Raw genomic sequence first — 13,224 nt, forward strand, 5'->3', positions numbered from 1 at the left:
TCTGTCCTGTGTCCGCTGTCCCTGTCCTGTCTGCCCTTGCGTGCCCCGGAGTGGCACGCTTTGAGGGGGGGTTCTGTCACGTAGGGCAACGCCCCCTCTCGTAGCTGTCACTCTGGGTTCCCTCATGTCCGTGTTTCCTGCCTGTTTGTCCCGCCCAGAGCCGTAGAAAGAGAGAGTTGCGACACTCTGTGATCTCGCCGCTCAGAGGTCACGTGGTTCATGGAGGACCGTATAGTTCCAATCAAACACGAACACTGAATGGTTTTAAACGGGAAAGACATCAGCGGTTACCGTATTTCTGGTAAATATTACAACATACAGGGTTGCCAGCACGCATTTGACCGTTTTCACACGCTCTCACGCCACACTTCCGATATCTCACGACGAAAAAAAATATCCAGTTTATTTACCTCAGATCCACAGATGTGATTCAATACGTTACTAGCTCGCTAGCTCTGGAGCCATCCACCGGCGATATAACACTTAATCTGCTTTATATCAACTTAATATTTATATCAACTTTCAATAAATATTTATTGATATAATTTTTATAGTATCTTTGAACAAAACTAGAGTTACAAATAGCCTGTTGAAGCAGCCTGCACTATTAAAGGTTCAGGCATAGATTTATTTAGTCCACAAAACAACACTAAAAACACATTTAACATTTAATACATAGATTTATTCTGTAGTCTACACTACAACACTAAAATAACATCATTAAATACATAAATTAATTCATTAGCCACATTACAAGACAAAAATAACATCAGTAAATACATAAATTAATTCATTAGCCACATTACAACACTAAAATAACATTATTAAATACATAAATTAATTCATCCCTAACATTTTCGTTTCACATCAAACTTCTACAGATTGATTTCTTATTGAACATGGTTGGCTGTGCAGCATTTGGATGTACCAATCGGTCAGAGAAAGGGATCCGGATGTATGGGTTTCCAAAAGATACCTACAGAAGAAAAAAGTGGTTGGCCCAAATCAGTAGAAGCAACCTGACCATCACAAGAAATTACAATAACAGAAAACTATGTGCAGTAAGTTCTGTTCATACACCATATGTGCAGATCATGATTTATTGTTTCTTTTTTGTGTTGCATTGCGTACCTGACTTCAAATAAAGATATGATATGTGGTCTGAGATTCTGTGAGGAATTTAAACTCATTCTGCAGGCACACTTTGAGGGAGAACAATTCACGACAACCAAAACAGGCCAAGTGAAATTGAAAGCTGATGCTGTTCCAACCATATTTATCCATCGTCCTGAGCCTAAGAAAAGGAAGGCCCCTGCTCTGAGAACCCCAAAATCTCCTGTCATTTCTCTTGCAGTGACGAGTGACCACACATATTGTCCTAAAATAAAATTAGGTATGAATGATTTTAAATAATAATTCATACGATTATAATTAATAAAGTTAATTTGTATTTCAATTGCTAACCCCGTTTTTTAAACCTAACAATGCCATGCAATAATTTCAGATATTACTGAAGGAAATGAGGAAAGACAGAGAAGGGAAAGTGAGGGAAGTGAAATAAGGGAAGGTGGAGGCTGTGAGGAGACTGAGAGAGGTATACCAGAAAGCAGTGAGCCAAGTACGAGTGTGCAGCATCCAAGTGAGCCAGGGGCAAGTGAGAAAGACCTGAGGGAGAACCTAAAAACACAAATAAAAAGTTTAGAAGCAGCCCTTAAACGACAAAAAAGAATAAATGCAGTCCTACGGAGAAGAAATTTCGTTAGGGAAAAAAAATTTGGAGCAGTTTTTTCTAAAACTCAGATGAATGCAATTGGAATGAAGAGCAAGAGGGGCATCAGATGGGGAAATGACATCATTAAAAAGGCCATAAAACTCCATTTTGCTACAGGCGCAACAGGCTACAAGCTCCTGCAGGACATGAAGATTCCTCTCCCTGACATTAGAACCCTGCAAAGAAGACTACAGTTTATAAAGATGGAACCAGGAATATTGGGGGAAGTGTTTGACATGCTTAAGCTGAAGGTAGATAGCCTAAATGAGATGGAGAAGGAATGTGTGCTGACTCTTGATGAGATGTCAATCACACCAAGCGTGGAACTGCACCTGGGAACAGGAAAGCTTTATGGGGATGTGACTTTACCTGGCCACACAGGAGAAGCAACGCATGCATGTGTTTTTATGTTGACAGGGAGCACAACACGCTGGAAACAAGTAGTGGCTTACCACTACAGTGGTAACTCCACTGATGGGGCAGTTTATAAACCACTCATTTTAGACATTATTCACAGAGCAGACTCCATAGGGCTACATGTTATTAATATCACCACTGACATGGGCAGCCCTAATCGGGCAATGTGGAAGGCTTTCGGAGTGGACCATAATAAAACATCTATTCCACATCCAGCAAAACCAGACAGAAGGCTATACTTTATGCCAGATGTCCCACATCTAGTTAAGAACTTGAGAAATGCCCTTGTCCGTGGACAGACGTTTACAATTCCTCCAGATATAGTGGAGAGGGAGAAGCTCTCTTCCTGTGAAGCTTTGATTGGCCCGTTGCAAGATTTGGTGGCTTTTCAAGAGGGGATGACACTAAAAATTGCTCCAAATGTGTCACATAAAACCCTTCACCCCAGTCATTTTGACAAGATGAAGGTAGGCCCTGCATTAAATGTCTTTAGCAAAGCAACAAGTGCCGGGCTGAAATACATGGTGGAGCAAGAACAGCGACCTGACTCTTACCTGACAACAGCATGGTTCCTGGAGCAGGTGAACCACTGGTTTGACATCATGTCTTCTCGCCACCCAGTAATGGCACTGAGCAGGCATAATAACGATCAATATCATAAATCTATCATGTTCCTTCAGCAAATGATCCAGTTGTTTCATGGTCTGAAGATTGGTCGACAGGGTAGCTGGAAACCTGTGCAAACAGGAATCATTATGGCAACATCCACAATATTGTCAATCCAAGAAGACATGCTGGCCCAGGGACACTTTTTTGTGTTGACAAGCAGGTTTACACAAGACTGTCTTGAAAATCTGTTTAGCTGCATAAGACAGAGGAATCCAGTCCCAACTCCTGTAGAGTTTCACCAGGCACTAAGATCAATATCAGTTGGACAGTTTCTTATTACACTAAAATCAGGAAGCTATCAGGAGGATGACAGTAGCCTATTGGCAGACTTCCTGGATGCTAAAGAGGAATTTCCCAGTCCTGGCATCAGAGTGGATGACCTGTTGGAGCACAACCCTGTGACTACACCCTCACCTGACTACACAAAAATGGAGACCTGTGCTCTCTATCATCTGACAGGGTACATTGTGAATCAAGTAATCAAATATTCCAAAATTTGTAATGAATGTCAAATTGCAATTAAGCACAGTAACGAGAGCCCTGAAGAAGAGCACAGTATTTTACTAAAATTGAAGGAATTCAAGTCAGGTGCACTTTGTCGGCCATCACAGGAGGCTTTTGATCTAGTTCGGAAAATCGATCAATTGTTTCGAACTAGGACCAGTGCCTCACTTATGGCACTCCCTAATGCAAAACATTTAATGGAGATAGAGGCTAGGCTCTTAGACAGTAGGCTTCCCTCATGCCATGATGTTAAACAAAAAATAGCTAACAGATACATCAGGCTGAGGTTGAGAATCGCAGCAAAGCACATCCAGGCTGAGAGGAAAAAACACACACTGTCCAAAACTGGGCATTTTGGAAGTAAAAGCCAGATGAAAATGGCTAAGAAAAGCCAGCAAAGCCATGCAACACCTGTAAATACACCCCCATCAAATACTTTCATTGTTACCATGAATGTGCTTGGTCTGTCTTTAACTCCTACAAATGTCCTGCCACCCAGTGTTACTTAAACTTCAGTAGGTATGGAGGATCTGTTTCTCATCCCCACTCCACCAGTTACTGCAGTAATTACCAATCTGCATTGCTCCACTGGTCTGGTCATCACACCACTGGCCTAAAAAAAAATATTTTAAATGTTATGATGGTAATGACAATCCTAAGCATCATACGTAATTAAATAAAAAAAATTGTTACTAAATTGTGTTGAGATTATATATAGACCTGTTGATTGTTGCATCCTGTATAAATAAATCCATGTAGAAGCTGCTGGTTTTATCACCTGTCACTGAAACACTAGCTAATTAATTAATCAACCAAAGAGTAACTTCACTACAATCCAACCATCTTTTCTACTTCAGATAGTTACCATTAATTACAATATGATCAAATCTATATAGGTATTACTGAATTTAACAACTATCCTAGTGACTGAATACTCTGAGGCTAATGCACCGCTAAGTGATTCCTGCTTTTAATAACATAGCTAATGCTAGCGAAGTGTAATTTAAGCTAAAGGTATTTAAAATGCAGAAATAAACTAACAACAAGTGACCACTTAACTATAACAGTAATACTAATCACATTTATGGAGGATGATATGGGAAACGATGAATAATTCATTAACTTACCAGAAAAACAGCCGCGGAAATGCTTCAAACATACGCAGTTCAATGCTGGAACTATAGCATGTTTGGAACTATTGGTCTCCCCATGGCACGTTTACTTCCGCATTCCTGAATTACAATAGGAGTCTATGGGAGTGTCGCAACTCTCTCTTTCTACGGCTCTGGTCCCGCCCTGCTCGTTTGTCTTCGTGTTTCCTTGTTTGTTACCACGCCCAGTGTCAGTGCCATCACCTGTCCCTAGTTAGTTTCTATGTATAAAGTCCCGTCATTCCCCAGTCGTGTGATCCGTGATTTTGTCTACTTCGTGCCTTGTGCTTTGGTATATCTGTTCGTTGTGAGTATTGTTTCCGCTGCCTGCATTCCTGCCTGTTCCGTGTTTCCCCGTCGTGTTTGGTTTATCTGTCCGAGTATGTCTGTTGTTATTTCTTGTATGGACTGCCTTCCCGTTATGACCCCTGCCTGCCACTACGACTCTGCTTTTGGAATTTCCTGTATTAAATCTCGCTCTCCTCCGCGTTTGTGTCCGTCTCCATGTTCTGCCCAGCGCAGATCGTTACACCCTTATTAAATATTGTGTGGTAATAACAGGTGAATATTTTTCAGCTGATCTGTGTTAATGTAAACTTCAGTAAATTAGCAAATGTGTTTTTTGTATGAATGTTTCTTGATCACCTAGAGGTGGAAGATGAGAAGAAAAGTCCAGAACAGGTGTTTCTGCAACAACAAAAATTTTTTTTTCAACATACTCTAATTTTACATGAGAATGTCAGATGAATGTTTTTAATTTGAGCTGTTTTTATGCTTGTTTTTCTGGTATTGACATTAATAGGGGTTTTACCAGGGTGATGTGATCAGTATCACAGTACAGCCCCTGACCCATAATAATAATAATAATAATAATAATAATAATATTTTCCACTTATATAGCGCCTTTCAAAGTACCCAAGGATGCTTTACAGAGAAATACAAAAAAGAACAAAGACAAGAACAAAACAGACAAAAATAACAACAAAAATAGAAAGAAAAGAGAAATCCTATAGAACAGACCTATTTTCTGTTTCTTTTTCTCTTATTTTTCACTTAATGGCTCTAGCAATAAACTCCAAAGTTACTTAACGCTACCTAGGAGTAACTGTGTTTGTTTCCTGTGAATTCTGATTATTGCAATTTATTAATGATTTTCAAAAGGAAAAGACTTCCAGTACTGCTACAAGCATAAAGATACACAGTGAATAAACCATTTACATGAATCGTACTGATGCTGATGTGTTAATGTAAACTTCTATGGTATTGATATTAATAAGTATTGAACAAGTTGATGTCAGTAAATTAGCAAATGTGTTTTCAGTATGGGATTTTGTATGAATGTCTCTTGATCACCTAGAGGTGGAAGGTCAGAAGAATAGTCCTGGAGAAAGTGGAAGAGATCATCGATCATCTTATCCAGATCATCGGTCACAGGAGCTTCTGCAACAACAAAAAAAAATTTCTTCAACATACACTAATCAATTTTACATGAGAATGTCAGATGAATGTTTTTCAGTTGAGCTGTGTTGATGCTTGTTTTTCTGGTATTGACATTAATAGAGGTTTTACCAGGGTGATGTGATCAGTATCACAGTACAGCCCCTGACCCATAATAATGAACTCCAAAGTTACTTAACGCTACCTAGGAGTAACATGTAACTGTGTTTGTTTCCTGTGAATTCTAATTATTGCAATTTATTAATGATTTTCTAAAGGGAAAGACTTTCAGTACTGCTACAAGCATAAAGATACACAGTGAATAAACCATTTACATGAACCTTACTGATACTGAGCTTTACTGAACTGTGTTCAAAGAAAAATACCTTAAATAAGTCCCTATACATGCCACAAAATAAGTTGTTAACATTGTACTCATTCACTCACTCAAGGGAATGATGTTTTCTGTCTCCTCTTTTGCTTTTCTTTTAGCTTTTAGTTTGATTTCTCTTCTGGACTCCTTGTTCATGTCTGTGTCTGTTGACTCGTCCTGGATTCCCCCTGCACACCAACACCAGAGACACTTCATTTTGGCAAACATGGTCAGTTGCGTCACACTACACAATCTGATCTGAAATTATAGTGTACATGGAATGATCCTCATATGTGTCATTATTATGACATCAGGGCAGTGTAAGAAGTGTTATGTTCCACATTCTAATCCAATTCAATCCAATTCAATGGCGCTTTATTGGCATGACAAATATGTACATTTGTATTGCCAAAGCATAAGGTACATACAATGGTAAAATATAATAAAATAACATTGTAAAGTAGAATAATAATAAAGTAAAATAATGGCTATATTGTCATTACAATTACATTATCCACCACTGCTTCCATAACAGTTTATAATAATAGTTATGATAATAATTGTGACGGGCGGGGGTGAGCAACTAAAAGGAAGCGATCTCGCCAAGTCTCAGGGAAAACTGATGGTTTAATAGAAAGTGTGCAAACCTAAAACCAGAGTCGCAGTCACTCCCCACATTTAACACAAGACACACGGGGAGCGAGGCGACAGTGACGAGCGGCGACCGCGTCACACACAAAACATGTAACATTAAACATAACGAGCACGCACACTGATCCACACATTCGTCGACATGAACACACGTTTTAACCAACACAAAACATGAAGAGCCTTTCCAGGGAAGACGCCCTGGTCCTCGCCGTGCCACAAACACAGACACGGCGGAGCTCTTCAAACAAACTAACAAACAACAGACAGGAAGAGTTTTCCCAGGGCAGACAGCCCTGGTCCACGCCGTGCCACAAACACAACACAAAAGCAAGGCGGAACTCTTCACAAAACACCACGCAGACAAACACTTACCACGAGACATGACCACGAACGAAGGAGAAAGAAAAAGAGACTCGGCGGCTTCCGAAGGGTGGCTGGTCATTCTGTGACGGGCGGGGGTGAGCAACTAAAAAGAAGCGATCACACCAAGTCTCAGGGAAAAAGGATGGTTTAATAGAAAGTGTGCAAACCTAAAACCCGTGCAATATCCCCAAATTAAGGATATAATGACCAGCGGTCATCTGGTACAAAGACAAGACATATATAGGCAAACAAACGACCCTCAGGTGAGACGGATCACGGGCTCTGCCCACCTGAGGGACGCACATGACGTCACCAAACAACAGCAACAACAACAGCCGCTGTGGACAGAGGCGGCCGGTAGAGGGCCGCCTCACCGTGACAATAATAGTAGTAAAAGTATTAATAGTAACCATAATAATAATACACCACTGCTTCCATAACTGACATTTATAATTATAGTTATGATAATAATAGTAGTACTCTACAAAACTACAACAAAATCTACAAACTACAACAGAATGTGATTTGTGAATTTAGCAGTATGTAATTGCAATGTGAAAAAAACACAGCTTCTTAATGCACTTTGCCTTTTATTTTAACATAATTTAAATTCTCTACATTCAAATAGTGCCTTCTTTGTAAAAAAAAAAAAAACAAACAAAAAAACAACACAACCCTTTGACTGAAAATAGTGCAATAAAAGAACAAGGCATTCAGACTCGGAAATGTTGACATGAAACTAGTCACAACATAACAGTTCCGATAATGAAACAACAGGAACAATCCAGACAAACTTCAAGTCAAGTGGCTTTTTATTGTCATTACATCAGAGTGCAGGTACACAGTGTGACGAAATTTCGTTCCTCCGCAACCATGGTGTAACACAAATTGACAGTACAACAGACAACATAAAGTGCGGCAGGGTAGCAGTTCAAGACTGTGCAAAATGTGCAGCATAGGGCAATCTCACAGCAAAACATTACAATAAATACAACAGGCCAGAGACAATTGAGACATAATGGTGTAAAGAGCTGGTACAGTGCAATGTGGTCTAAGTGGTGTCTGAGATGAGTGATATACTGTATCATATGGAACATACATGAACACAGTGGTTCTGAGGTAGTTAATAGGTCCTGTGGGAGAGCAGCAACTATTTCTGGTGGGGGGTTCAGTGCAGTCTTTTTGTGCGTGTGTGGGGTCAGATCAGTGTTGGTGTGTGTCAGTTCTGTGTCTGGGAGTTGAGGAGCCTGACTGCCTGGTGAACAAAGCTATTACAGAGTCTGGAGGTGGAGGCTCGGATGCTCCTGTATCTTTTGCCGGACGGCATCAGAGTGAAGAGACCGTGTGATGGGTGGGTTGGGTCTTCCACAATGCTGGTGACTTTGCGGATGCAGCGTGTGGTGTAGATGTCACTGATGGAGGGGAGAGAGACACCAATGATCTTCTCGGCTATCCTCACTATCCGCTGTAGGGTCTTGGGCTCCGAGATGTTGCAGCTCCTGAACCAGACGGTAATGCAGGCGCTCAGGATGCTCTCTACAGTCCCTCTGTAGAACATGGTGAGGATGGGAGGTGGAAGGTGTGCTTTCCTCAGTCTACAGGAAGTAGAGACGCTGCTGGGCTTTGTTATGGAGCTTGTGTTGAGGGACCAGGTGAGGTGCGTGAATAACAGCAATTCAGACTTTCTACCCTGTAAGAGAGAGAGAGAAAAGTTGTGAGGGAAAAAGAATTAAAGCAATGAGACAAGCTGGTGTCTTTGTGTGTGTGTGTGTGTGTGTGTGTGTGTGTGTGTGTGTGTGTGTGTGTGTGTGTGTGTGTGTGTGTGTGTGTGTGTGTGTGTGCAATGGGACTGAATAATCTCACCATTTTAAATGAAGTCCCAGTGAAAGTCCATCAGTCTTCTCAGCAGAGTGGATACATGTGGGTTGACTGTTGTCATCTTTTTGCTGGTGGCTTTGCCAGTTTTTTTGGGCAAGTCTTTGCCCCGTCCAGCCTTGGTGCCTCACTCAGGGTTTATACCAATGAAGCGCCTGAAAAATAATAGTGTCTCTTCAGACAGTGTAAAACTCAATTTGTGTAACTCACTTACATTAACAACACAACAAAAAGCAGAAAATGTTTTGTTCACAATAGTATACCATTAAAAAGATAAGAAACACATGTTTTAGTGAAAATACCTAACATTTGGATGAATTCAAGAGTGCATGAGGCCTCTTCTTGGTATTCAATATTAAAGATATAGAAGGTCGAAAATAAGGCAGCAAGCCCTGTCAAGAAGGTGGGTTGCATCCCCTCACATATTACATGGCCCTCAAGGCTGACCATCCAGCGCTGAATACAGTGTCCTGCTGTTCCACCTGAAACATGACAAAAAAATTCCTGTCAAATTCTTTTGAAATACAGCAAATTACAACCTTGTGTGTGAACCCTTGATAAATTGACACATGACATACATACACACACACAACACACACATGTGTAGAGTGTATTTTTTCAATGGAAACTTAGATCTGCATGAAGAACTAGTCCTGTGGTGTTCTCTGAGAAATGAGCCATCAGAAGCTGGGTGACATTTTCGAAAGGTCCTTTTGCAATTAGGGATACAACACTGCAGTTTTAAATTGTGCATATTTCTGTGAATTTTCACGTGTCTCACATAGGCAACTGAGCAGTTACACTGATATGCACATATCTGACAAGAAAACATAATTGCAAACTTGACTGTTATGATTCAATAAATGTACTTACTAAAATAAATGAAAGTACTTAATGTGATCAGTAGCGCAGCATCAAATACTCTTGAGTACCTGTAATGTCAAAGAAATATGTCACACTCACCAAACATTGAATAGGTCAAATAATACTGCTATGGGCTGCCATAGATTCATTAATTAATGGCAAACATGGTAACACCAATGGTAATTTATATTAAACCACAATAGAAAAACAGTCTTACACTGACTAAAAAAATAGTGAGTTACAGTAAAGGAAATCTTCTTCAGCACTCAATTTCTGAACTAAAATTTAAAATCTGGAATACCACCCAATAATCAGCAGGAAAAGAAGTCTAATGTTATGTTGTGCGGTGTATTTACATCAATAAGCATCATTACACTTCACAAATTCACTAATAAAATTATGTTTTTTTCTAGAAAAAGACCTGCAGTCCAGAAGATTGAGGTCCAATAGAATGTTCCTGCTTGAAAACCCCACTTTTGACCTGAAAATGAAAAGGCTCAGAGATGGAAACATTTCTGTCTTTGAAGAAAACCAGGTAAATATTTGTATTAAAACATGGGTAAAGTCCAAAGACATGTTTAGATATTAGCCTGACATATTGTTTTTCTTTGTCCTGGTCTTGGATACTTTGGATACCTGTCTTGCACATAGTTTACCCGGCTACAAGTACACCTACTTTATCAACAAGCCATTTAAAACACTTGAAGGTCCATGTTTTAAACCAGGAACATGTTCATGGACCAAGGTGTAAAATAGTGAGCTAATTAAATACTCTTATTATACGCTATTATAATACACTATTTTGTCATTTTAGTAGAGCTTACCTTTTTTTAAGAGCTCCAGCAATTTAATTACTGAATATTGTGCTTATTTCATATTTTTTTTAGACTGAAGCCATCATTGAGAAGACTTTTGCAGTCCTAAAATATGACCGATCAAGTTTAAAAAGAACATCCTTCGTTTCAGAGGTCATGACACCAGAGGTAAGAACTTTTTATATATTTATTAAAACATCTTTTATTTTTATTAACATTAAATCTGAACAATCTGCTGTTTTTTTCTGATTATTTTTTGACGCCAGCGATCCTACCGGGCAATAAATAAGGGGCTCCGTCTCATCTCTGATCATAACCGAACCGCACTGTAGAAGAGAAACGAAAGGAGCTATACCAAACGGATTTTTCTTGACCATTGGAGTTCAGACGTTGGAAAGAAGACATTGGACAAATATACATCTAAGTTTATATATTTTAAATAGGCAGGTTTGGCATGTTTATCTGTAAAAAACTGCTATGTTTATAGATATTGGCAGCTGGGATATGTCAGAACAGAAACAATAAATAAGTGTATTTAATGTAGGCTAATATGGGCTGTCTACTTAGTGGGACAAACAATATTAACAAACTGCTTATATTATAATCATGACTTTGAACAAAGGAGACAAGTTGCGGAACATGGATAAAAGGAGAGGAAGTATACCCTTTCCTCCCTTCAACCTGCAGAGTTTACACCGGAGGAGCATACCAGTGGACCACCGCGAGTTCTGCTCCACCATGCCCTCAGTGCAGAGCGCCGAGCTCTCCACACTCACGCGCTGCACCTCCTACGGTCCCGGGGAGCAGCACCGTGACAGCTGCGTGTCTGATTCATCCGACTCTGTCATCTCCTCCGGGAGCGACTCCCATGGACACACCTACAAGGTTGTGCTTCTTGGCGAGCTCAACGTAGGGAAGTCGAGTCTGGCGAGGATATTTGGTGGAGTTGAGGACAGTCACGACTCAGAGGAGACAGGTAAAGTCTTGGTGCCAATGTGGGCACTTTTGTTGTTGCGAGATAATGCTTGCTTTTTAGTAGAACATGTTCCAAGGACATGGGATTAAGCTAATTCAAGGACCTCACAATCTGGTCTGACTAACAGACAGTGTAATGGGTCATATGGGAGAGCAGGTAAAGGTGTATTGATTTCTGCTATTTCCAGCCAGCCACAGCTGCACCCATTACTCAAATAGAGCTTAGGTAGTTGTAGTCAAACACCAGGCAGAGTGGGTGTAAAAGATTAATACACTGGCTCTAAAGGAAAACTCCACGGTCAGGGCTCAGATTGATGGATGATTTGTCAAAATCCTACTGTCTAGATACTGGGATAGGTGACTCTGGTACTGTGATAAGAGATGCTGAGTACTTCAGAATAAATGTTCTTATTTCTTACTTCCTTCTTCCCATCAGGAAACACATATGATAGGTCAATCATCGTCAACGAAGAAGAGACAAATCTGCTTTTGTAGGACATATGGGAACAGGTGAGCGAGTCACTCGCTGATAACAACCACCTAAAACCACAGGATTGGTGATACGCCACAGAGCGTTCTGCGCCTTTTGTATTAACCGGGTGCCATTCCACAGGATAACAGCCAGTGGCTGAAGGATCAGTGCATGTGGATGGGCGACGCCTACATCATTGTAAACTCGGTGACGGACAAGTCCAGCTTTGAGAAGGCTTCGGAGCTGCGCATACAGCTTCGCTGGGCGCACCAGTCGGAAAACATCCCCGTCATCCTGGTGGGAAACAAGAGTGACCTGGGGCGCTCCAGAGAATTGTCAGTAGACGGTTAGTTGCGCATCATCTTTTCCAGGGGGCTCGCTCCTTAAACCATGTGATTGAGAAGATAGGCCCCCATGTCCCCCCCTCCCTAGGCAGCTGAGGTGAAAGCTGCAAGCGTTTAGCCGCCGCTAGCTGACTGATGCATGGTAGACTCGGCAAAATAAACACGGCCACTGCTTCTTCCCGGAGATTAGCCCCTGATGACAAACCAAAGTCCCTCAAGTCCCGCAGAGCTACCTTCAGGGTTCCCACGGGTCCTTGAAATCCTTGAAAGTTTGTGAATCTGAAAAAATAAGTTCAAGGCCCTGGAAAGTTTTTGAAAACAGGCATAAAAGACAGCCGTCCTTGACGGTCCTTGATCTCATTATATGGCTTTGCTCCTCTGTTTTATGTATGTACTGTATGTGTATATGCATATGTGTATTATTGTTATTATTATTATTATTTGTCTACTGTCAACATGTCATTATTTTGCACAGGGCTTATGCTGACTTTTACTTGGCAAAGTTTGGTCATTCTCCTGTAGAGAAATTTGTTTGTTTGTTCA

At 40.6% G+C, this 13,224-nt stretch overlaps 1 long non-coding RNA gene across 1 annotated transcript; it reads right to left on the reverse strand.

Annotated features, from left to right (window-relative positions):
- Positions 1–607: 607 nt before the first annotated feature.
- Positions 608–5,050, reverse strand: LOC143502761 (uncharacterized). The gene is made up of 3 exons (XR_013127160.1): positions 4,489–5,050; positions 1,601–1,677; positions 608–1,378 (listed from the first exon to the last, which is right to left on the reverse strand). It is a non-coding gene; the product is annotated as an uncharacterized LOC143502761 (long non-coding RNA).
- Between the last annotated feature and the right edge of the window lie 8,174 nt (positions 5,051–13,224).

Source organism: Brachyhypopomus gauderio, unplaced genomic scaffold, assembly GCF_052324685.1.
Source record: "Brachyhypopomus gauderio isolate BG-103 unplaced genomic scaffold, BGAUD_0.2 sc205, whole genome shotgun sequence".
Classification (NCBI taxonomy): Eukaryota; Metazoa; Chordata; class Actinopteri; order Gymnotiformes; family Hypopomidae; genus Brachyhypopomus; species Brachyhypopomus gauderio.